This window comes from Mesoplodon densirostris, chromosome 20 (genome assembly GCF_025265405.1).
Source record: "Mesoplodon densirostris isolate mMesDen1 chromosome 20, mMesDen1 primary haplotype, whole genome shotgun sequence".
Lineage (NCBI taxonomy): Eukaryota > Metazoa > Chordata > Mammalia > Artiodactyla > Ziphiidae > Mesoplodon > Mesoplodon densirostris.
This window is the reverse complement of record NC_082680.1, coordinates 33,649,544-33,674,785: the sequence shown is the minus strand read 5'-3', so window position 1 is coordinate 33,674,785 and position 25,242 is coordinate 33,649,544. Positions and strand designations below refer to the sequence as shown.

At 45.4% G+C, this 25,242-nt stretch overlaps 1 protein-coding gene across 8 annotated transcripts in view; it reads right to left on the bottom strand.

The window, feature by feature from the left end:
• CSGALNACT1 (chondroitin sulfate N-acetylgalactosaminyltransferase 1) overlaps positions 1–25,242 on the bottom strand; it is a 327,407-nt gene that overhangs the window by 151,002 nt on the left and 151,163 nt on the right. The window contains exon 3 of one of the 8 annotated variants that reach the window (XM_060086116.1): positions 16,106–16,212. The exons of the other annotated variants lie outside the window; for them this stretch is intronic. The gene's annotated coding sequence lies outside the window, so the exon portion shown is untranslated. The remainder of the gene's footprint in view (positions 1–16,105; positions 16,213–25,242) is intronic. 8 annotated transcript variants of the gene reach the window in all.

Genomic DNA, 25,242 nt, shown 5'->3' with positions numbered 1-25,242 from the left:
TTAAAATTCTTGACCCCCTCACGGTTGTAAGGATAATGAGAAAAAAGACGATGACAGACAACCCCTCAAAGATTCACAGAGTCTTAGAGCTACCGTAGCCCTAGAGGAGAATTTAGCGCCAACCTCGATCCAGGGAGGGGAACACAACAAGTCACGGGGTGAGGCCGTTGCCCTGCGAGAGCCAGGGGACCCTAGGTACCTTGACTCTGCCAAGAGCCCTTTGCACAGAGATGTGCTGCCTATAGAAGGATAAGGGCGATATTCCCAATTCACCCGTGCATGGGACTGCGACACAGATTGTTTCCACTGAAAAGACTCTAGCCTAGGCCTGATGGGGGGAAAAGTAACAAAACAAAAACCCAAAATGTATTCGAGGATAATGAGCCAGGCCCTACACAGAACCTGCACAAAGAGGAGGTGTCGGGTGATTGTAAACATCAATTCTTCCAGCATCAGTTAGCCAAGAAAGAGATCGAAAGGATCTGCCTGGAACCCATCCCAGGTAATAAACAATCCAAAAGGTCACATCTTTTTTTTTTTTTTTTTTTTTTTGCGGTATGCGGGCCTCTCACTGTTGTGGCCTCCCCCGTTGCGGAGCACAGGCTCCGGACGCGCAGGCTCCGGACGCGCAGGCCCAGCGGCCATGGCTCACGGGCCCAGCCGCTCCGCGGCATATGGGATCCTCCCAGACCGGGGCACGAACCCGTATCCCCTGCATCTGCAGGCGGACTCTCAACCACTTGCGCCACCAGGGAGGCCCCAAAAGGTCACATCTTAATGAGTGTCAGTCAGCACTGCCATCTTCCCATTAAAGAGACAGTGTGATAGAGACAAAGTGTGTGATAAAACTCACACCCAAACAGGTTAAAAATTCTTAACAACTGAGAGTAGGAGGCAGCTTCTTTAATTTGATGAAGGGTATTTACAAAAACTCTCCAAGAGGCATCAGACCTATCAGTGAAATGATAAAAATTTTCCCTTCAGGATCAGGAATAAGATAAGGATGCCCACCACCACTACTTCCGTTCAACACTGTACTCAAGATCTCAGCCTATGCAGTAAGGCAAGAAAAAGAAATAAAAATGATAAGGGATGGAAACGAAGAAATAAAAGTGTCATTATTTACTGATGTATGATTATGTATGTCAAAAATCCAAAAGAAGGCACAGATGAAATATCAGAATTAATAAGCATGTTTAACCATGTTGCTAGATACGAAATTCAGTATGTAAAAATAAATTGTATTTCAATATATCAGCACAAAGAGTCAGAAAATGAAATATTTAAAAGACACCACTGACTACATCATCAGAAATATAAAGTATCTAGAAAGGGGTTTAACAAAAGATGTGCAAAACCTATACAAGGAAAATTATCAAGTTTACTGAGTTTTCTAAAAGTAACTCAGGTGTGTGCATAGGTTTTAGTCATAACAAATGAAAGAAAAATAAATTGGATATGATTATCACCAGGTCTACTCATTCAAAATTGGTTTTTGAAATCTAGAGGTATCTTGATGCATTAAATAAGAATTCTGATCAGACACATACAATGTAGGATAAGAAAGACTTCTTATCATTATCCCATGTTTTAAGTAAACATTGAAGAAACATTTGAATTACCATAGTTTTCCACACTAAGTACTATATTAACTGTGAAAAACAAAAGGACTTTAAGTCCTTTAATTTTACAATGAATATGCAGAAAAGTCTATTGGAATATAAGATCTAAAGTGACTTTAGCACATATCTAAAGATATGTATAAAATTTTAACACATCTGAGATTCTACTCCATCTACTCTATTCCAATCCATTTAGAATAAGTGGTCCAAACCAATGGATATATAATGGGGCCAATTCATCCTTTAATGGGAATTATTTGAAATTTCTGCCTTAATTTTTAGTTATTCCCCTGTTAGAGCTACCTTTAAATGTAGGTGGAATGGACAGCTTCCCTTAATGTGATATTTATAAAGCAGACTTCTCAAAATTCTCCATTAGCCTGAAAACATCAAAAATCCAAGCATCAATGGTAATTCCTTTGAGCTAAGACACTATGCCTCCTGGGATCCATTTTTAAAAGAAAATACCTCTTGGAGGAGGTAATATATATGAGTCATTATCCAATTTTAATACAAAACTTAATATACCTGACTCATAAGCAAGATTTTGGGGAATCAAATCTGACAGTGCGCAGGAGAAAGGCACAGTACTTTTAGGGAGTACACCGTGCTACCATTAGCCAGATGGGCTGGCACAGTGAGGTATGCTGGGAAGTACAAAGTTGACAACATCACAGTGCTAAAGGAAAAGTGAAAAGACGCCAGAGATGAGCACTTGACAATGTAGCTGAGGACACAGTCCTGCTGTCAAGATGTGTTTGAGTGACTTGAATATGGCACTTATTCACATCCTGACTTGCAGTGCTGATGGTCTGCTCTCTACAGCACCCCAGTGGAATATGGTAAACCCATGAAAGCAGGGGTTACGTTTTATTCTCTTACAGACCCTAAGGCACAATAAAGCCCTCAATAATACTCAATAATAGCATTTGGTGAATTGAAAATTCATTTAAAAGCAAGTAACTTAGCTCTGGGGATATAAAAATTATATGTTTAAATTAGAGATAGCATTTTTTTCAATGTTAAAAGTTGGCTGCTGACAAAACCAAGTGTTGACAAAGATGTAGAGCAACTGGAACTCACAAACAATGCTGGTGGGACCGACACCACCAATTTGGAAAACTGTTTATTAGTGAATTCTAAAGATACACATAGGCTCTGTGATCAAGTAATTCAAGAATAGATGTGTCCACCAGAGCTTTATTTGTAATAGTCATTGTATGATGGACACAAATTGTCCATCAACAGTAAAATGATAAATAAATTGCTGTATATTCCTACAATCGAACACTACACAGCAACAAACAAGAACAAACCGTTGTATCAATCTCACACAGTGAAAGAAGCCAGATGCAAAGGAACACAGACCTTATGATGCCACTTACCTGAAGCTCAAAAACAGGCAAAACTAATCCAAGATGTTGGATTAGATCAGAGGTCAGAATAGCAGTTATCTTTGAGGGCAGGGGTATTAAGTGTGAGAGAGGGGTGGACAGGGAGCCTCTCTGGTGCTAGACATGTCCTAAATCTTGATCTGTGTGGTGATCTGTGTGGGTATATTTGTATGTAAAACTTCATTGAGCTGCACACTTTAGATTTGTGTACTTTATATAAATTATACCTCATCAAAATGGTAAATAAGAAAAAATGGTGGCTGTTTATCAATGTTTAATATTTGTTTTAATCACTTTAATTATGAGAAACCAATTTTCTTTAAACATATATTTGCTGTTGGCAATACTTTGAACATCTAAACACTTGGAAGGAACTTTTAGCCAATAAAATAAAGAACAGGACTCTCTCCCAACTCAGATATTTAAGCGGTTCTGTCTCAATAGTTTGGTCCTCATCAACATCTCAAAGAAGCCCTAATCAAAATCCAGACATCAACGGAGAGCGGAGGTAATGTGGACAGGCACCGAAATGAGAATCATCTCCAGCTTTGCGACTGGGGGGCCCCAGGGGCTCAGGGTACAGCTCTTGCTATCCCTGAGGACTCTCCTAATGTAATAAGACGTATACAGAGATGCTTCTGATTCCTGAAACTCTACATCTGAGATGCATAAGACACTCACTGGCCAGACCCTCTGTCTTATATGAGACAGTCGCCAGCTAAAGACCTGTTAGTCGGGAAGTTACAGAAACTAGAGCAGGAGAATTACTGCTGACATGAGCCTGGTGTGTCTATGGTGGAAAGACAAAGGCAGCGGAAAGCAGACAGAAATCAGAACCAGGGAAAGGGTCGCTGTTAGCTGCCACCTCTTTCTCACTGACTGATGTGGCATTTGCATGAAGAAGGTGCTAAACATATTTTAAGTTAATGATTAAACATAAAGGAGTTGTTACTGTTGTTTAAGAAACTCCAGATGAAAATAGCTAACATTTGGGGGAAAAATAATATTGAAAAGCCACAGAGAAAGGCATTAACTTCAGCTTCCACAGCCCAAGCCCATGGAAAATGGCCTCGGCTATTTCAGCCACTGACTTTCAGAGCTTTCGAGCAAACCTACAGTCCATCAGCAAAATGGAAAGGAGACCTCTGCCCTTTTTGCTACCAGAACTGGCTACCTGAAAAGCTAAGATATGATACCTCTGAATTCTATGAAGATGCTGTTAAGTTTTCAGTGGGGTCTAGATAGATAAGTTGGATTCATTTCAAAATATTTAGATGAAAACTGCCGGCCTCATTTTCATCAACGAAAAAGTCATTACATCATTTTTTCCCTTTAGCCGACTTCCCACTTGAATGGGAAACACACTCATCATGTATCACCTCATAATTGCGTATTTTAAATGGTTACAGAAAATCATCCACCATCAAGTGTTTTCTTCACACTGAAAACAGGAAAATCTGCCAATCGACTGGAAAAACGTCAGCCACAACAACAAAAATGTAAATACTTCCCCTTAAAATATTATCGAGCCACTTCCCCAAAAGACCTAAATGTTTATCCATCTATAAAATTTCATCTCCCCTGATGAAAGGGATGAAAACTTTAAAATTCACACCATTAATTTTCTCCTTTTCTTGTCATTCTTCACGGCTATGAGGCAGTGAGAGAAGAGTAGTATTTTAGGCTTAACACTGACTCTAAGAAAAAAAAAATCACAGTAATTTTCAGAACAGGTTAACACAGGAAGTCAAGAAAGCAAAAAGCAACAAGATTCAAGAGTCCCTTCTGGGAAACTAGCCTTAAGAATGGTTCAGGCTCAAATATCAAATGTTTCTTTGACCAGCAAAAGAATCACTTTCTGTGTGCACACTACTCACAAAGTAAAAGTTTCAATTCAGCAAAAATAATAAATTATTTCAGCAGTTCAAATTAATTCTGTTTACCCAACTACAAATAAATAAATTTACCCTTTGGGTGGATAATTTGCAAGGCACACTTCTTATGCAAAAGGGAGGAAACCGGATAGCAAATGGTAAAAATGGCATTTCATAAGGACTATTAAATGTTTACACACTTCATGTTTTATTAATCGGGCCACTTGTGACAATTGAAGCTTTTCATGGATGTCCATGAAAGACTTTTCATTTTGTTCCAGTTAAGATAAATAACCTGGAATGAAATATAATTGCACACTTTCTCTAGAAAATTGCCATGGCCCTGAAAATCATATTTAGAAAAGACAATACAAGGGAATCCATGTCAAAACTGTACGCGTTTCAACTCATGGAAATGACATCAAATGAGAACTACACAGAGGACTGAGGATGAAATTAACAGGCAGCGGGTGGGCGCTCCCACCAGCAGATCATTTAAAAGGATACACGCCCTCGGCTGCTCTTCAGAGGTTTTACTTTAATTCAAGACTTGAAAAAGATGAAGTCAGCTTGGTTCATACTCTCCTCACCCAGCCCAACCCAGCAAATTAGTTCCCACCCACTCAATCCAAATACGCACTGTCTGAGCAGCCAGCATGCTGAACGAGCACAACCAGAAGAACATGATCAAGACGCAACGGACACAGAGAACAGACTGGTGGTTGCCAAGGGGGAGGGGGCTGGGGGAGGGACGGAGTGGGAGGCTGGGATGAGCAGATGTAAGCTTTTATGTAGAGAATGGATAAACAACAAGGTCCTACTGTACAGCACAGGGAACTATATTCAATACCCTACAGTAAAGCATAATGGAAAAGAATATTAAAAAAAAGAATGTATATATGTGTATAACTGAATCACTTTCCTGTACAGCAGCAGAAATAAACTTTAATAGGCTCAACTGATTAACAGCCAATGGTTTTATTTTTTCCAGTAACTGCGAGCTGCACACTGTGCCCCCTTCCCCTTGGGAAGTGACTTTTATTCTCAGTCCATTCCCAAACATTTTAGTCTCCTCTGCTTATTAAAATATGAATAACATTAATATTAATAATATTTAATATTGATATATTAAAATAACCACCTATGAAGTATCTCGTCTAAAAATAACTGAACCTGAATCTAGTCAAGTTTCTAAATCTACCTACCAGCTTACAGGTAATACCAGGGATAAAGAAACAAGTGAATTGTCACCAAGAGGAATCAGTCAAGAGGGTGAAATGTTCTACAGGACAAATGAATCTGCTTCTTCATCAGTCAATGTCAGGAAGAAAAAAGAGAGAGTTCACTAGGGGAACAACAACATAACAAAAGAGACATAAAACACAGTAACCAAATGCAAAATGTGGGCCTTGTTTATATACAAATTTGAAAAGCAACTGTGAAATGATCCCTTTGAAATAACTGGGGAAATCTGAATGTGAGTTGGGTGTTATATAATATTAAGTAAGGAATTAATATTAATTTTGTTATAAACAATAATGGTTTTGCAAAAAATGTCCTCGTATGTTAGAAATATACACAAGAGCATTGACACATGAAATGACATAATGGCTAGGATTTCCTTTAAAATATTCTCACAAAAATTTTTTTTAATAAAGTAAAAGTTGGGGAAGGAGAGAAGAAACAAGACGGGCAAAACGCTGATACCTGTTGAGACTGGGCGATGGGCCCATGAAAGTTCATTATATTCTACTTTTGTGTATATTTAAATATGTTCACAATAAAAGGGTTTTTTTTTTAAGTCCATGCAACATTTCAATCTCACGTTCAATTCTAAGACTTCCCTCCTCTCTGTAAAGCAGGCCAAGCTGCTGGTCCTAATGGCTGAGGAGGGAAGGGGTGGGTGGGGAGAGGCAGAGGGAGGGGTAGCCTGCTCCCCACGCCCCGCCCTCTTCCCTGCACCCGCTCCTCTGGCCGCAGAGCAGAGAGGCTGGGGGAGCTTTTCCCTTCGCAGTTAGTTGCTTCTGTGTTGGTGTCCTATTCTTTTACACAATGGACACAGAAGGATGGGTGGAGGCCCCAGCAAGGCTTGCCGGCAGGAGGCTCAATCCCGAGCAGTAACTGGGCATCGATGGTGTTAGGTCCGATTGCACCTTCCCGTTGAACCCCCGCCAGCAGCATCATGCCACCCTGCGCCGATACGAGAGCCTTCTCTCCATGCCTGGGACAGCCCAAGCTAGTGTTCCCTCTGTGGGCCAGGATGTGGGCCTGCTCATGGTGGGAGCCTGCCTGCATATGTCTCAGGGACCCTGAACTCGAGGGGGCTGTCTTGTGTCCTCTGCATGTTACCCCACCACACCCTCTGTCATCAACGCTCTGCTCTGTGCTCCATCAGCCCTGGGGCAGATCAGCAGGTCCGGTAGCTCAGCAGACGTCCAGTAAGATAGCACACACGCAGCCTTCGCTTCTTGAAGACCCCAGGAATTTGATGAGCAATCCTCTTGCCCCTCCTCCGCCTCAGCTCAGAAGCATGGTACCCTCCCAGCCCCCTTAGCCTTTCTGCTCTCCTTTGGGAGATTCACAAAGGTTGTCCCCAGAAGTCCCTCTTCTTATCTGTCACTGGTAGAAATTTGACAAACTAGTGTCCCTTTTTTTAAAAAATTAATTTTATTATTTATTTATTTTATTTTTGGCCTCATTGGGTCTTCGTTGCTGCATGCGGGCTTTCTCTAGTTGTGGCAAGTGGGGGCTACTCTTCGTTGAGGTGTGCAGGCTTCTCATTGCGGTGACTTCTATTGTTGCGGAGCATGGGCTCTAGGCTCACAGGCTTCAGCAGCTGTGGCTCGCGGGCTCAGTAGTTGTGGCTCGCAGGCTCTAGAGCACAGGCTCAGTAGTTGTGGCTCGCGGGCTCTAGAGCACAGGCTCAGAAGCTGTGGCCCGCGGGCTCTAGAGCACAGGCTCAGTAGCTATGGCCCGCAGGCTCTAGAGCACAGGCTCAGTAGCTGTGGCCCGTGGGCTCTAGAGCACAGGCTCAGTAGTTGTGGCTCACAGGCTCTAGAGCGCAGGCTCAGTAGCTGTGGCCCGTGGGCTCGCAGGCTCAGTAGTTGTGGCGCACGGGCTTAGCTGCTCCGCGGCATGTGGGATCTTCCCAGACCAGGGCTTGAAACCATGTCCCCTGCACTGGCAGGCAGATTCTTAACCACTGCACCACCAGGGAAGTCCCTAGTGTCCCTTCTTTTTTTTTTTTTTTTTTTTTTTTTTTTTTGCGGTACGCGGGCCTCTCACTGCTGTGGCCTCTCCCGTCGTGGAGCACAGGCTCCGGACGCGCAGGCCCAGCGGCCATGGCCCACGGGCCCAGCCGCCCCACGGCATGCGGGATCTTCCTGGACCGGGGCACGAACCCGCATCCCCTGCATCGGCAGGCGGACTCCCAACCACTGCGCCACCAGGGAAGCCCCCTAGTGTCCCTTCTTGCACATGGAAATCAACTGGGGGTGTACTGGGCCTTGAAGAACTTAGAACTTGTTCTCCACAGGACACTAGCTCTACTGTTGGGGCTGGGGGGTGCGGCACAAAAGATCTCAGCCAGCACCTCCCACTGCCCTGCTGCATCTATTAGGCATCAGGCAATGAGAATATGAAGGCAAATGAGACCCACCGACTGGCTTTGACATCACAGGGAGTGAATGTGGGCACAGGACCTGACACTTCCTGGGGCTCTGCCTTGAGTAAGACTCTGGAGCCTTGTGAAGACTTTGCCCCTGTCACCAGGAAAGGAGAGGTGGCTGAGATGACTCCCTGACCCGGAGCCCTGGAGGCCGGTGAACGAAACTCCTGGCATCCTGTGAGCCCAGCCCTCTGCCACAGCTGATTCTAAAGTGAAGAGCCCACTGGCGTGGACGCTGTAGGTGTGGTTCCCTGAATGGAGTGGTGGAAAACATTGTACCACAGGTGACAGGTCGGTGCAGGGTCCAGATCAGGTGGTGTGCACAGCCCATGCCCAAGTCACAAGGCAGCAGGCGGGCTGTAGACGCTGCCCTGAGATTCTACTCCCCCTAGCTGTTCACCCTGCCACTGGCATTCAGGATGACAATGCATCACAATTTCTAATATTATCTCTCGCAAAAGCCCAGTCCTATTATGAGAGCTAGTCCAGCCCCTGGCCACCAAGAGACCTAGGATAAGCCAATGCAGTGGACACCTGCCGTGCCCTGGGCTTTGTGTACACCCCTCCTATACTCAGGAATCAACCCTATGATCCTGCGGCCTCAAAGAAGACGTTTATTTTTCCAGGATCTCTTGCATTTAGGGTGAACCATCACCCTGGAGTTTAAGTTAAAAACTTAACTATCACTTAAGTCACTGTATTTGGGGGTAGTTTAGCCCAGTCTCTGATACTCACACGAAGTGAACACAGTCTGTTCTACAGGACTGCAGACCCTACCACCCCTGTGCCGTCCATGAATTTACATTCGCGTGTGCGTGTGAGTACTGACGCACAGCCAGGTTCCTCAGAACAGCATCGGCCCTGGTGTCTCTGTCTTCTCACCTCTCAGCCCCTCAGTCTGGCTGCCACGTCCACCACTCCACTCACACTGACCCTCCTGAGGTCACCTCTGAGCTCCTTTACAAAGCCCTGGTTGCCAAATGCCTTAGGAGTCAGGTCAACAGAAACACACCCACCTGAACTCCATCCGAATCATCGTGATCACTACTGTACCTAGATGAATAGATTTCCTCCATGGCCCAGCAGAAAGAAGTTAAGTCTTCTCTGGAGGAAGGTAACAGCATCCAGAGACCTTACGATTTTCATATACAATGTCAGGTCCTTAATGAAAAATTACAAAGCACAACAAGAGACAAGAACAAGTGACCAAAAACTAAAGAGAAAGGATGAATAATATATACACTCTAGGTGTACTATCTAGGGGATATACTATCATTATCAAAAAGGAATTTTGATATAATTATAATTGCTGTGTGCTAGAAAACACAGATTAAAGATGATGAATTTTATCAGATACCTGGAATCTATGTAAAAGAATTAGATAGAAATATAATAATTGAAATTAAAAATGCAATAGATGGGTTCAAGAGCAGAGTAGACAAAGCCAAAGAGGGATTTCCTAAAGTAAAAGAGATGTAAGGAGAAAATATCCACTTAAAAAGCACAGAGAGACCTAAAGAATGAAAATACAGAAAAGAGCTGAAGTGGCACCTGAGACATGGATCAAAGAACTAACATGCCTGTAACTTGAATCCCAAAAGGAGAAAAGAGGAGAAAGAAGCAACAGTTGCAGAAATACTCACCCAGAGTTTTCCAAAACCAATTAAGGATATTGAGCTGCAAATCCAAGATGCTCCGTGAACCACAACTAGGGGAAATATATTTCGAGGGGGGGCTAGTAATGGCAGATATAAATCGCATATTTAGGCCTGGCTCATAATTTTATCTCAATTATGGAATTTTGATACTCTCTCTCTCCCAGTTTGCTATTAAGGATAAAAGGTCGGATAACACCCCTTTTAAAGTCCCAAGGTTAAAAGTTTTTATTAATTTGGGGCAGAATTCTGCAAGATATCAACTGTGACATATAAATTCTTTTCTTTTTTTTCTTTCTTTTTTACCTTTAAAACCTGTCACTTGTTCTATAAAGAGAAAAGATTTTTATTGAAGTCAGATGCTTCTTTAACTCCTAAAATGAATATAAAAATACAGCAGCTACTGGGTATCAACAGTATACTTATACTCATGATTTCACTTTCTAGGAACCCAAGGCCCATAAAGGAGAGAATAAAATTGAGTTATTATTCTGGTGTGCTGAAACTGATCTCTTAACATGAAGACAGAAAGCTGCTATTGTAGATATTTAAGAGTGCTGAGTACACCTGTAATTTATATAATACTGTACATCAAATATACTTCAATACATTTTTTTTTAAATAAAGAGTTCAGGGCTTCCCTGGTGGCGCAGTGGTTGAGAGTCCGCCTGCCGATGCAAGGGACACGGGTTCGTGCCCCAGTCCGGGAAGATCCGACATGCCACAGAGCAGCTGGGCCCATGAGCCATGGCCGCTGAGCCTGCGCATCCGGAGCCTGTGCTCCGCAACGGGAAAGGCCACAACAGTGAAAGACCCGCATACCGCAAAAAAAAAAAAAAAAAAAAAAAAGAGTTCAAAAGGGATTTATACTTTTAAAAAAAGAGTGGTGAGCTCATCATTATTTCAAAGGCTTCAGAAATTTATCCTGATTTTTCCAACAACCTAGAAAGTTATTCATCTTAGTTAACAGGAAAAGAAAGCAGATGCAAAAGCTTAAAGATAATTTTGTGAGGGAAGGGGGTTTGAAGGTGGGTGAAGGGGTCACCTGTATGGTGATGTATGGTACCTAGACTTAAGGTGGTGACCACCTGTAGTGTATACAGATGCTGAACTATTGTGCTGTATACCTGAAACTTATACAATGAGAAAAAACTTTTTAAGATAATTTTGTGATACTAACTTACCCACCCAGGCCCTGTTTGAGTACCTGTCTCACCCAAATGAGTCCTGGACAGAAAAACAAGTCTTGAAAACACAAAGCTCCCATCTCTCTGCCCTCCTGCAAGAAGGCCAAGGCTGTTACTGGGCACTACAGCTGACTGTAGGTCCTCATTTACTGGGATTTTAGACATTGTCCTGGTAAGTAATAGCATAATGGAAGAATATGATTAAAGTCTTCACAGATAGCTCAGAGAAACCAACACAAGAACCTTATGGGGGAAAAAATCAACACTGACTGCTTAGACCATGGGCAACACTGCGGCGTCCAGGTTGTGGAAAAAGACCCCGATGCCCGTATGCCCTCGAAGTCCCGACAGCTTAATTTGAAGATCCTGAGCTCATCTACTAAACCATCATTTTCTCCAGCTCCTGTGTGAAGGAAATCACCGGCTTCAGGAGTAATACACATGACCAAGACCTCATCAATGAGTAATTCAACCCCGAGACACGAGGATTGGTTTCGATAGACATGTGCCCCCGTCAAGGACAGCGAGAGTCCATCCTGGGATCTGCTGGGACGACCAAGAAAGAAGCACCTCCCTCTTCAGCTGGAATTAAATCTACAGATTGGAATTAACTCTTTCCCCCTACCTGAATGAAGCCAACATGAAGAGCAGAGACGAGAGACCCGAGTCCCTGGACCAAGGAACCCGAGAAGCCAGCTGCCCTTGTGTATTTATATAAGCCAATATGTTTCCTTTTTTGCTTGAGCTGGTATGAGCTGGGGTTTCTAGCCCTTGTGGTAGTTAGGAGTCTCAACTAGTACACATGCTCTGCAGAAACGCAGCCATTCTAACAGGTACTGCTGTGTGATGCCTCAAAGGATTTCTCAGCTGGGAGTCCTGGGGACTGGATTAGACCATGGAGGGCAGACACTGACATGGACACACACTTTGGAAAAAAAAAATCCTAAGCTGCACTGAACCCAATGCGAAACCATGGAGTAAATAAGGTATCTGACCAGCCTCTAAAGTTAAAACAAAGGTGAAGTCGTTTGATTCCATGCTAAGCGACCTTTTCCCAGAATGTATCGGGCTACCAAGCACCTCAGTCCTTTCTGATGATGGTAAGCAAGTAGAATTCAGAACAGCATAACAGAGAGAAATACATTTAATTTTCACTAAAATTACCAATCACTATAAATCCAATTTCTTTGACTGTAGGCCTTGTTTGGAATGATGCTCACTTGCCGGTACAGCTTCAGCTTATTTCAACTCCCCCGTCACCTTTCCTGCCACCCTGCACCAGGCTTCCAGATTCTGTGGGCCACCTGCTCTTCCTCTGGGTCTGAGAGCGCTGACACTGACATCTGTCACTGCACGCAGCCCGCAGCTCTGGGGAATGTACGCGTTACTCGGTTAGCATTAAACAACACGTAAGAAGCACACACTGGGCCAAGCCTAACAGTTGGCTACTCAGGCTTGGCTCAAGTGTTTCTCAAAAATACTGCAGCTAAAGGCAACACTACCTACGGTGACAAAATAAGAAGCAGTGTCTGCCACCCACCAACCTTGCAACTTTCAAAAGACCCTTCACCTCTGCACTTTTTTCATCTGTAGAAGGCTTATGTTCTTATGACTTAAGTCAAACTAAATGATCACCCTCCAGAGCTAACGTTTGAGAAATCTGTGTTCCCTAAGCCTGAAAGCTTTCAGCCATGTGCCTCCCGGGCAGTGGTATATGGCTTCTGGAATTAAGTTATGGAGACAGTTAACATTACTCACACTGAGCTTTTGCAAGTCTATGGTGATTTTCACGTTACAATTTCAAACTGAGCCGAAATAAAGGTTTTTTCTCTTTTTTTTTGTTTTAACACAGTAGGGTTTAGCTTGGATTCTGAATTAAGAGAAAGTTTAGGCTAACAGTTAACCTTGGATTAATATTTATTTTACTAATGCTGGCTTTTTTCTTTTTCTTTTTTTTTTTTTTTTTTTTTTTGCGGTACGCGGGCCTCTCACTGTTGTGGCCTCTCGCGTTGCGGAGCACAGGCTCCGGACGCGCAGGCTCAGCGGCCATGGCTCACGGGCCCAGCCGCTCCACGGCATGTGGGATCCTCCCGGACCGGGGCACGAACCCGTGTCCCCTGCATCGGCAGGCGGACTCTCAACCACCGCGCCACCAGGGAAGCCCACTAATGCTGGCTTTATATCACATGGTGATATTCTATTTCCTCCAGGAAATTTTGTATGCCATTGTAAAATTCTAGCTAATGCCACAAATTCTAGATGTAGGGCTCACTGCCAGAGAGCACTATCGACTGCTTCTTCGAAAACCAATCATCTATTTATCAAATCAAAAGAAGCATAATCCAAATATACTCAGAGGAGAAAAAGGCTGGATCCTGGGCCACCATGTTCTTTTCTTCCAGAGTCTGTCCCAGAATGACTGGTGACAAACAGGGCTGTGTCCCATGGCTGCAGTAGTATCTGATAAGCAATAAAGCACTACAAGGCACCTCTTTATGTTTTTAAGAGCTTGTTATCCAGCTCAACCACAAGAAAGATATTCAGAAGCAAGAGTGGTGGGAACCTTGACATGCGGACCAGCAACCGACAGCAGGACAGGCTGGGGAGCATCCAGGTGGACTTCGGAATCAAATAGATTTAAGTCTGAATTCTAGGCCCGTCACTCTCAAGCCATCCGTGTACCCTTGGACAAGATATTTTACCTCTGAGCTTCCGTGTCTCTCATCTTTACTTAGAGAATTAATAAGAAGTACTGTCCATAGCTGTGGCGGGGAATAAACGGGGAGATTATACAGTATATGTGAAGTAGATTATACAGTGCTTGGACCCCCATGCAGAAGGTGGTCCCCTTTTCTTGCCTCCTGGCCCACCCCTGGGCGGGTCACTTCCCAGCACCACAGACCAGTGAGGGCCCTTTCCTCCGCCCATAAATTCACAGGACGGGGATTGCTTTCTGTCTGAGTTTACACTCTCTGGTGACAACTGGCATCATTTCTGTGGTGAGGCCAGTGACCCCACGCTGACCATGTGAAGACAAGCTTGATTTGCCTGCCTCTGATCCAAGATTTAGCCGCTGGGGCCTGTCCCACACCCCGTGCAGCGTGGGTCGATTTGGTGGACACTAAGTTGGATTTAAACCCGAGCAGGACCCTCTGCGGCCTTCCCAGGACAGACCCCTACCCACCATGTCCTATTCCTGCCTTTTGTCTTGTAGAAAACCTTTAGCCAAAGAATAAACTTAATCGGAGAAGTCAGAAAATGCAAAAGCAAAGAAAAGCAGTCAAACAGGATAAAATAATAACAATTTAGTCATTAAACAAAGTCAAGGACCTTTAGTTCCTCCTCAAGGGCTATGGATAATATTCTGAGCCATGTCCTGTGAGCAGTCTTGTAGATACTGAAACTCCCACCAGGTGGAAGAAGTTAACTACATGATGCCCAGGCTGTAGCCATGACATAAGCTGCCACAGTTCGGAGAACTGGCCTCAAGGAAATGGGAACTAACCGACCCTGGAACTGAAGATTAACTGTACTTAAAACAATCAAGCCGACGCTGATCAGACCACCACATGACCAATTTTGAGCTGACTGTGCTGTTTCTACACGTAGCCCCTTCCCTCCGCCTGTACATCCCTGAAGCTCCCCCTTCAAAGCTCTTGCCCCCTGGTCAGCAGGGGGAGTCGGCCTTTGGACATGAGTCTGTCTTCTCCCCTGGTTTCCAGCCTCCAAAATAAAGCAACCTTTCCTTTCTACCAACACTTGTCTCTCCAGTATTGGCTTATAAGCAGTGAGCAGCTGGACCTGAGTTCAGTGACAGCTTCTGTGTCCTATGTTCTCACCTGCGCCCTTTCCTGGAAAAGTCCCCAGGGGACACAGCCTGTGGCGGCAGGACCCACCTTATTCTCCCTGTGTTAATTCCCTGAGGAGCTACTGCAAAACCCCACCCACCTCACTGAGCCATCTCCCACCTGGCTTCTCATGGTACGAGGCAGGGGAACAGAGATTCGAGAGGATGTCAGGTCCTGAGGGGAAAGAGCAGAAGAACCTAACGGGACATTCCTCCAAGAGGACCTGAGACCCATCTCCACGTCACCAAGTCGCCAGCTGACCGATGGGCAGAGATCCAGGTCTAAGCAGCACCTGAGGGCTCAGAAGCAGGACCCTCCTCTTCACCACTTCCCTCCACCCTCCAGCAACCTCAGGACCACACCTGCAAGAGACCGGGGCCAAACCCCCGGCACACAACAGCGGGAGGCCCAGGGGCTGAGGACCTCTGAGCCACACGTCACATCAGATTGTTTTCAACACGAAACCAGTTCCCTCGAGGGAACATCCCAGCATCAAAGAGCGTGAAGTGGGGACGACTATGACAGCCTTAGAGAAAAAAAAAACAGAATTAGAAACTTCTTCCAAGCAGAGTGACTCTCAGCCTCTAGCACATCTGAGACCACCTGCAGAGCATCTTAAAAATGTACATCACTGGCACCAGCCCAGACACTCAGGATCAGAAACTCTGGGATGAGCTTGGGCATCGGTATTTTTTCAAAGCTCCAAGACAAAGGCTGAGAAACCCTGGCTGAATCTGTGACTATCAGTGAGGGGCCAAACTTAAGTCTTCCCTTTAGAATTTCCAGAACCTTTCACAGGCCCAGGCTCATCGCACACTACAAGAGAGGAATGCGCTATATGGTATTTTCCAATCTTACCTGATCAGAAAACTCTCCCTTCGAAAAACGTCTGGTAGCTCTAGTCATCTCTGGGAAACATTTTGGGTCGGACAAACTGTCCTCCGTTAATTGTCTCTACGGGTTTCCTGAAAGAACAGTACAGTGAAAAGGCTGGAACGCAAGCAGGGGCAATGATGACGCCACCCGGAGATTAGTCGAGAATCCGGTGATGAGGACCTCTTTTCCCATGTCTCCCCGCCTGGGATACTGCTCTACACAGCCCAACACTCTTCTAACTTGGTCCCAATAGAAACACACATAGGTAATAATGACCCCCAAGCAGTGAATGAAAGTGAGCCTCTGCACATAGCACCGAATTTCTTGGAATAAAGTTGCCAGGTATATCCACGTTCTCAATGATACTGCAAACTTGTATGGACCTCCTCCCAAAAAGATGATGCTGTACAAGCCCTGTGAGCTGTTATTCTAAGAGCTAGTGCCAAGGGCACAAACACCCCTGCATCACAAGAGGGATCCTTAAAAGGGAGGTACTGTCCAACCTCAGGTCACACAGGGGCACAGCTTTCCTCTGTTTCTCCTCTTGGGGGGATCAGAATTTTTTTTTTTAATTTTATTTATTTATTTATTTATGGCTGTGTTGGGTCTTCGTTTCTGTGCAAGGGCTTTCTCTAGTTGCGGCGAGCGGGGGCCACTCTTCATCGCGGTGCGCAGGCCTCTCACTATTGCGGCCTCTCTTGTTGCAGAGCACAGGCTCCAGACACGCAGGCTCAGTAATTGTGGCTCATGGGCCTAGTTGCTCCACGGCATGTGGGATCCTCCCAGACCAGGGCTCGAACCCGTGTCCCCTGCATTGGCAGGCAGACTCTCAACCACTGCGCCACCAGGGAAGCCCGGGGGGTCAGAATTTTAAACTCAACATAAGCAACAGACGCCGGCTATGATCGGATCACACTTGCACTTCCTTTGTGGCCAGCACTGCAAATACGCAACAGAATAAAGTCATAGGCAGGGTATTCAGTTGGTGATGACAAAAATACTAATGTCATAATACTACCTTCAATATCACATTCTAGCCAGTGAGAACTCAGCACAGACATTATTATGATTTCTGCAGATTATTATTTGATTGTGAGTAACATGAAATAAAGTTCATCTAAGCAAACTTAAAAGAACCCAGTAACTTATATCCTACCAGAGTACTGACTACCTAAGTATAGTATTACCCACAAACTTTACCTATAAGTTAGAGCGTGCCCTTGCTCCCAATCCACACATCTCCGGAGTGTCTCCTCTTTGCCAGGCAGTATCCTAGGAGGTGGAAATGCAGCAGTGAACGAGACAAAAATCCCCACCCTCCTGAAGCTTTTATTCTAGATCCAGGAATCTAAATATTTAGCAAGTTAACTGGTTTTTTGTCATTTCCATTTTCTTCTAAGGTTTCTTCACTATTAAACTCCTATCTCACGTGCACCCCAATGTTCACACCAGCACTAAGACATGGAAGCAAACTAAATGTCCATTGACTGATGAATGGATAAAGAAGATGTGGTACATATCTACAATGGAATACTACTCAGCCATAAAAAAGAATGAAATAATGCCATTTACAGCAACATGGAGGGACCTAGAGATGATCCTACTAAGTGAAGTAAGTCAGACTGAGAAAGACAAATACCATATGATATCACTTATATGTGGAGTCTAAAAAACAATACAAATGAACTTATTTACAAAACAGAAACAGACTCACAGACATAGAAAACTAACTTACGGTTATCAAAGGGGAAAGGAGACGGGGAAAAATTAGGAGGTTGGGATTAACATATACACACTACTATGTATAAAATAATCAACAAGGACTTACTGTATAGCACAGGGTACTATATTCACTATCTTGTCATAACCTATAATGAAATATAATCTGAAAAAAAAACCAAAATCACTTTGCTGTTCATCTGAAACTAGCACAACACTGTAGATAAAAACCGTAGTTCAATCGAAGAAAAAAAACCTCCCATCTCTGATCACAAAAATCTTGGATTATCGGAGCTGAAGGAAATGACCGGGGCCGCTCTGTCCCTGGCATGGACTCCAGGCAGGTGGGCAGGGGACCAGATCCTGGCTGTACTCGTACCTGTGACCTCAGATGACCCCTTTCCTGCTCTGAGCCTCAGTTTCCTCATCTGTTAAAGAAGGACTGGGTTCGAGTTTGACCCAAGCATGATAGTGGAGGGTGTCTGGAAATGTTGGAGGGGGCAGATTCTGGCTGACACAACAGCTGAGTGGGCCCAGGAACCCCGAAGCCCCTGCAGGTCCCCGGACAAGCCTCGCCCGGGCCACGGAGCTTGTGAGCACAGAGCTGGCACAGGGCCGAGATCGCTACACGTAGCTGGGGGCTCCTTCTGGACACCGGGCCGTTCCTCTCTTTAAGGACAGTCTCGGCCTTTGATGGGGAGGCCGCCTGCCACGCCCCTCTACTCTAAAGTCCTCACACTGGGTAGAGCAGGTGCCCCTCGTCACTGTTCTAAAGCTACCCTGATTTTCAAAATATCCGCCTTCCTCTCACAAAAGCCTTTTCACAGTTGAAGCTCAAATATATAAAATTGCAATTATTATGTCAACTAGATGTAATTTCTACTAGGAGCTAGTTAATCTGCATCTTGTTACCAAAGATATAAACCTTGGGCTTCCCTGGTGGCGCAGTGGTTGAGAGTCCGCCTGCCGATGCAGGGGACACGGGTTCGTGCCCCGGTCCGGGAAGATCCCACATGCCGCAGAGCAGCTGGGCCTGTGAGCTGTGGCCGCTGAGCCTGCGCGTCCAGAGCCTGTGCTCCACAACGGGAGAGGCCACAACAGTGAGAGGCCCGCATACCGCAAAAAAACAAAACAAAACAAAACAAAACAAAAAAGATATAAACCTTATGACAACTTTGGTTTTGAGATGATTTTCAGCATTCTTCCAAAGCCTGAAGACAAGCTAATCATTAATCCATAGAAAATAAGCAGCTTGTGGGGAGAATAACATGTGAACCAAACCAAAAAGGTTAAGTAAGAAAATCTCATCAAATAAACAATGTAGTTAAACAGCGATCTGCTTATCCATGGTAAGCAGGGTATAAAGCAGTACTGACCAAAAGGCAGAGATCAGGCCTCCTTCCTGAGCCAATACCATAAAAAAAGAAGGAATTTTCACCTTTTGCCAATTAGGTTGAAATGTCATCTCTGTCCCCTGGCCGTGTGCTGTGAAGTTATAATCTTGCTGCTTACAGTTATTCAACCCCTCAAGTGTCCTGGAGGCACATATTTGGGCGGCTAAAGGCTACAGAAGGATTATAAAGCATCCCCAGAAAGATTCTTACACCTAACTTGATGGTCCGTAACTGTGTCCCGAGGCATCCTGGGGCACCAAAGGGAGCTCAGAGCTGTGCTTCAGAATATTTTAAACTTTCAAGCAAAGCACTGGATACTAGACATCTGTTGGACATTATGCAAACTGCTGGCTGCAGGTAATTCACACTTTCAACGTTAGACTCAGCTACATTCCTTTTGAAGATATCACATCTTTGTGAAACTACATTTTGAGCAGTTCCTGTGATGAAAAGCAACGGCTACGTAAGATGAAGCGTCAAATCTGACCCCAAGGTTTGGGGAGCTGTGCAGCACCCCAGAGAGAGACACATCCCATTATTAAGTAACTGCGGTTAAGAATGAGATAAAGCAAGTATTTTTCTTTCAATTTATTGTATTATTTTTCAAACAGCTACTAAGTTGTTAGGACATAAACACTCACAAGCTAATGAACGTTACTACTTAGTGGGGGAAAAAAAAAAGTTAGCCATTTTCTTAGCCAAGGGGTGTTGGGAAAATGAATGGAGCACTAGACACTGTTAAACCTCTGACCTAAACATCTCAGTCCATCTCCAAAACAGGGCAGGGAACAGGAAGGTTTCTTTTGCAAAGGGCAGACCTTTGGAGAAAGAGGTCCACTCCTGGGCGGCCTCCTCAAGCGTCACGGTGACGGCATCGCTGCTGTGGCCCCCGTGGGACGGCCAGGACCGCCAGGACCACCAGCTGCCCACGTTGTATGGCCACTGCCACCTTTGTTTCTGGGGTTCAAACACAGAAGGCCAGAATGACTGAATATGTACAGTAAACACAGCCTACGAGCTAAAGACGATCTCCACATTGTCACTGCAATTTTTTGTCATGAATTTAGGAGTGTGAGCTCTTGGAAATAATTCACCATAAGAGCATCTGTAAAAAATCAGTGACGGTTACTTCTGTTCCTTTTCAGGCCTCCTATTCATCAATCTCCAATCCATCCAACTACTGCCATAAAATTAAGATCAGGCGGGAGATGCTCGGCATAAGCCAAGCGTCTGAATTGTACAAAGTAGGCTTTAAGACTGCTAACTTCATTACGGGCAAAGAGTTGACGGATAGGTATCAAAACAAAAGGGATAAAAGTACGGTATTTCGGGCTTCCCTGGTGGCGCACTGGTTGAAAGTCCGCCTGCCGATGCAGGGGACGCGGGTTCGTGCCCCAGTCCGGGAAGATCCCACATGTCGTGGAGCGGCTGGACCCATGAGCCATGGCCGCTGAGCCTGCGCGTCCAGAGCCTGTGCTCTGCAACGGGAGAGGCCACAGCAGTGAGAGGCCCGCGTACTGCAAAAAAAATAAAATAATAAAATAAATAAAATAAAATAAAAGTAAGGTATTTCTCATTAGTTACAAGGAGAAAAACAGCCACCATACAGTGAAGAAATGAATCATCACCTTGCTTGGGTCATCAAAATTAGCATCAGCAGTGAGGGGCAGATGGGGACCTGATGAGAACCCATCCCTAAGCAGAATCGCTGCTAGGAATGCACAGTGTGAATCCAACCACGAGATCACTCATCTAACCCCAAATGAATATTCTTTAAAAGAAAAATGATTGTCTTCTTCAAAAACATCATTTCACAAAAGAAAGACTATGAAAACATTTCAGATTTAAGGAAGATACAGACATAACAGCTAAATGGAATGCCTGGTCCTAGTACTAGAGGGAAATGCTATAAAGGACATTATAAGTGAACTTACAGAGTCAGAGTACAGTCCGTTATCTAAGAAGATAAACTGAAATAAATGTTAAACTGACTGAATGATGCCTGCACCATTGTTATATTAGAAAACTTGCTTATTCTTGGGAAATACACACTGACCTATTTAGGAATAAGGGCTATGATGTATGAACTTAAATGGTTCAGAAAAAAACCTAATGTACAATAATCTTCATGTGTATATATACTCTATAGATAGAAGGAGAAAGAGGGGAAGAGAACACACAAATGAAAAACAGTGCAAAATATTAACAATAGGTGGATCTGGGTAAAGGCCTTATGTACTTTTGGTTCTGGGTTTTTTTTTTAACATCTTTATTGGGGTATAATTGCTTTACAATGGTGTGTTAGTTTCTGCTTTATAACAAAGTGAATTCAGCTATACATACACATATACCCCCATATCCCCTCCCTCTTGCATCTCCCTCCCTCCCACCCTCCCTATCCCACCCCTCTAGGTGGTCATAAAGCACCGAGCTGATCTCCCTGTGCTACGCAGCTGCTTCCCACTAGCTATCTGTTTTACGTTTGGTAGTGTATATATGTCCATGCCACTCTCTCACTTCGTCCCAGCTTACCCTTCCCCCTCCCCATGTCCTCAAGTCCATTCTCTACCTCTGCATCTTTAGATTCCATATGTATGTGTTAGCATATGGTATTTGTTTTTCTCTTTCTGGCTTAATTCACTCTGTATGACAGACTCTAGGTCCATCCACCTCACTACAGATAACTCAACTTCATTTCTTTTTATGGCTGAGTAATATTCCATTATATACATGTGCCACGTATTCTTTATCCATTCATCTGTCAACAGACACTACATGAAAGGATGCTCAACATCACTAATCATTAGAGAAATCAAAACTACAGTGAGGTATCACTTCACACCAGTCAGAATGACCATCGTCAAAAAATCTACAAACAATAAATGCTGGAGAGGGTGTGCAGAAAAGGTAACCCTCTTGCACTGTTGGTGGGAATGTAAATTGATAGAGCCACTATGGAGAACAGTATGGAGGTTCCTTAAAAAACTACAAATAGAACTACCATATGACCCAGCAATCCCACTACTGGGCATATTCCCTGAGAAAACCATAATTCAAAAAGAGTCATGTACCACAATGTTCATGGTTCTATTCTTATGTTTACAACTTTTCGATAATATGAAATTATTTCCAAGTAACGTATTTTCAAACAGTAAAGTGCTGAACCACATTTGAACGCAAGAAAACAACTTCTTAAGTTGACACATGCACCAGAGCTAAAGAATGTGCATATCAGAAGTGTGTGGTCTTGGTGGCAGGACGTTCACCATAACCCAAGTGTGATGATGGCAGAGCTCGTCGAAAGAGGCTCTCCGGTCATCAGCCTGTTGGAGGCTCTGGAGTGAGGTGCAGGGACACTGAACAAACTGGAGACGGCCAGCCCGGAGCAAAGGCCACGCCTCCTTCGGGGGCCCTGGTTGAGAGGTTCTCCACGAGGAGGTGAAGTCGGCGTTACTCTGAGGCTCCTGCGGGCAGAGCCAGAACACCCGAGCTCCCCAAAGATTCCAATTCCAAGTGAAGCCTGGGACTCTAGGTGGGTCCCCAGCATCCCAGGTGACTCAGTGCAGTGGCTCAAGGACCCCGCCATGGGCTCCTGGAGGGCAAGGACCGTCCATCCCCCCAAATCTCCAGCGTCTAGCAGGGGAGGACTCATGGCTGACACCCAAGCCAACGTTTGCTTAATTAATTAATTAACCAACAAACAAGTGAATTATTTCAATTATGGAAGCTGGGAAAGAAAAAGGGAGGAAGCAGGGACCAGAGACATTTTTTTTTCCATTTTAGAATAATGTAAACACTTACATCCTGTTAGTGAATACTGATAATTTCTTGCACCCCTACTATGTGCCAGGAACTTCTCAATCCTCACAACAACTCCAAAAGGTACCATTCGTTTCATTTTCCAGAAGAGGAGAAAGGCAGAGGGGTTCCATAACCTGTCCAGCTCACGGGATTAATAAGGGTTGGAGCTGAGGCTCCAATCCCAGTTCCAGGGTCTTTGTGAAGCCAACTGCCTTGCCTCTAGAAACAGGAAAATGTAGACTTCAACGCCAATCGGCCGAACAACCAGAAGGGCCGTGGTGAGAGCCACCTGTGCCCTGAGTTGAAGAAGAAGAAATTCAGAAGAAAGGGGATGCCTAGATACACCTTTAGTCTGCTTCTAACGGGAAGAAACGCACGTTAGGACAAAGACATCTTAGGGAGACATGCAGCCTGCAAGTCGCCAGGCTGGTGGCCAGGTACTTATGTTCCCCAAACCAAAGTAAAACACCTGGAAACAGGAGTGAGAGGGCAGTGGGTAGGGTAAACAAGAAGTCATTTTTCTGATGCACTTTTGACTCTTTAAGTGAATTATCTTCTTTCATTCATATAGTCCTTTGTCTTAAGTTTCTCCCATGATTTTACTCAGGAAGAACGAGAGCCCTTCCTAGAGGGGAAGGCACAGAGCAGGAGAAGAGGGGAGAAGAAAGACGCTGGTTTGAATCCCTCGACAGCTCGGGTCCTCTGCATCCACGCATCCACGCATCCACCATCCTTGTCAGAAGAGCAGGCGGGCCCGCTCCCGGCCGGTTCACACTCACCCCCAACCCAGCCGCTCGTGCCGCCGAGCATGTGCTCTATGCCAGGCACCAGAGGTGTCCAGTGGTCCCGATGGGGCTCAGGACCCTCCAGACATCTCAGGTTAGTTAACAGGAAAGAAAGGCAAGAAAATCAAATGGAATAACACCATTTAGTAAGTGCCAAACATCGGGAGGTTAACCCGCACGTCAGCCCAGGGGGAGAGGCCTGAGCCGAGTCATGGAGGACGAGTAGGAAGCGGCCTGGCCAATGAGCCCGGAAGGGCGTCCCGGGGAGAGGACCCAGCAAAGGCCCCAGGTCAAGCCAGAGAGCCCTCGGGGTTGGTGCACCAGAGCGCAGGCCACCTGGAGGTGCTGGGAGGCCACTGGGGGATTCTGGACAGTAGCAACGTGAGCCAAGATGACATACCTCAGAAGGGCTGCTGTGGCCACGGGGACGGGTGGGGGTGAAGGTGAGGTAAGGACAGCCCGGGGAGTCCAAGTGCAGACTGACACACGAGGAAGAGGGGTAGGTGGGATGCAGGCACTCGGCGACGGACCACATGAGCACCCTGAGCGACAGTAAGGGAGTCAGGAGGCCTCGGGGGGCTCTGGCTGGTGACGGAGGGGGAGCCTGAGAGGACGTAACGAGTGAAGGGTGCTGGTGGGACACGTGGCAGAGATGGCCGAGAGCCCGCGGTGCCAGACGGCAGTGTGACCTGGGGAAACAAATGTGAAGTCGGCAGAAGTTCACCATTTAGCGCAGAGGAAACTGCGTGGATAATACAGAATGAGAGGGCAGAGAGGATGGAACGCCGGGAACAAGAGACGGGAAAGGGGGCCACGGGGATCAGCCACAGAAAGAGGGAGAAAACCAGGGAGAGTTCATTGTCACCGTACATAAGCCAAGGGAGAGAGAGTTTCGAGGGCAGGGGTCAGAGCGTCGGAGGCTGGAGAGACACGTGTCGGGTCACACGCATCTCCATAATCTGACTTCCTAGGTCCTAAACTTATCAAACCACAGTGAGAGGAGCAACAACGCTGAGACAGAAACTCACAACCGGAAATTCACCCCAACATTTGTTTGTGAATATGAACAAACACGCTAGAGGCTGCGAATGTAGAGACGGTGCTCCCTCTGAGGACAGTGGCAGCCCAAGGACAGACATCTAGCAGGTAAACCACTGCAGGCAATGGAGAAATAAGGTGGGAGGTGGCGGGGGGCACAGAGGCCCAGCCCCGGGCCAGGAAAAGGCTCAGGAGAAGGCTTTCCAGGGCTGAGTCCTGAGTCCAGAGAAGGAACGCAGTCCGGACGGCAGAAGACAGAGGAGGCGGGGGGGGGCGGGGCCGCCAGGACAAGACGCAGGCGTTAAGAGGCTGAAGCAAGAAACCAACGGGAGGGACGAGGCGTCTCAACGAGCAGAGACCCAGAACAGGGCAGGAAAGACAA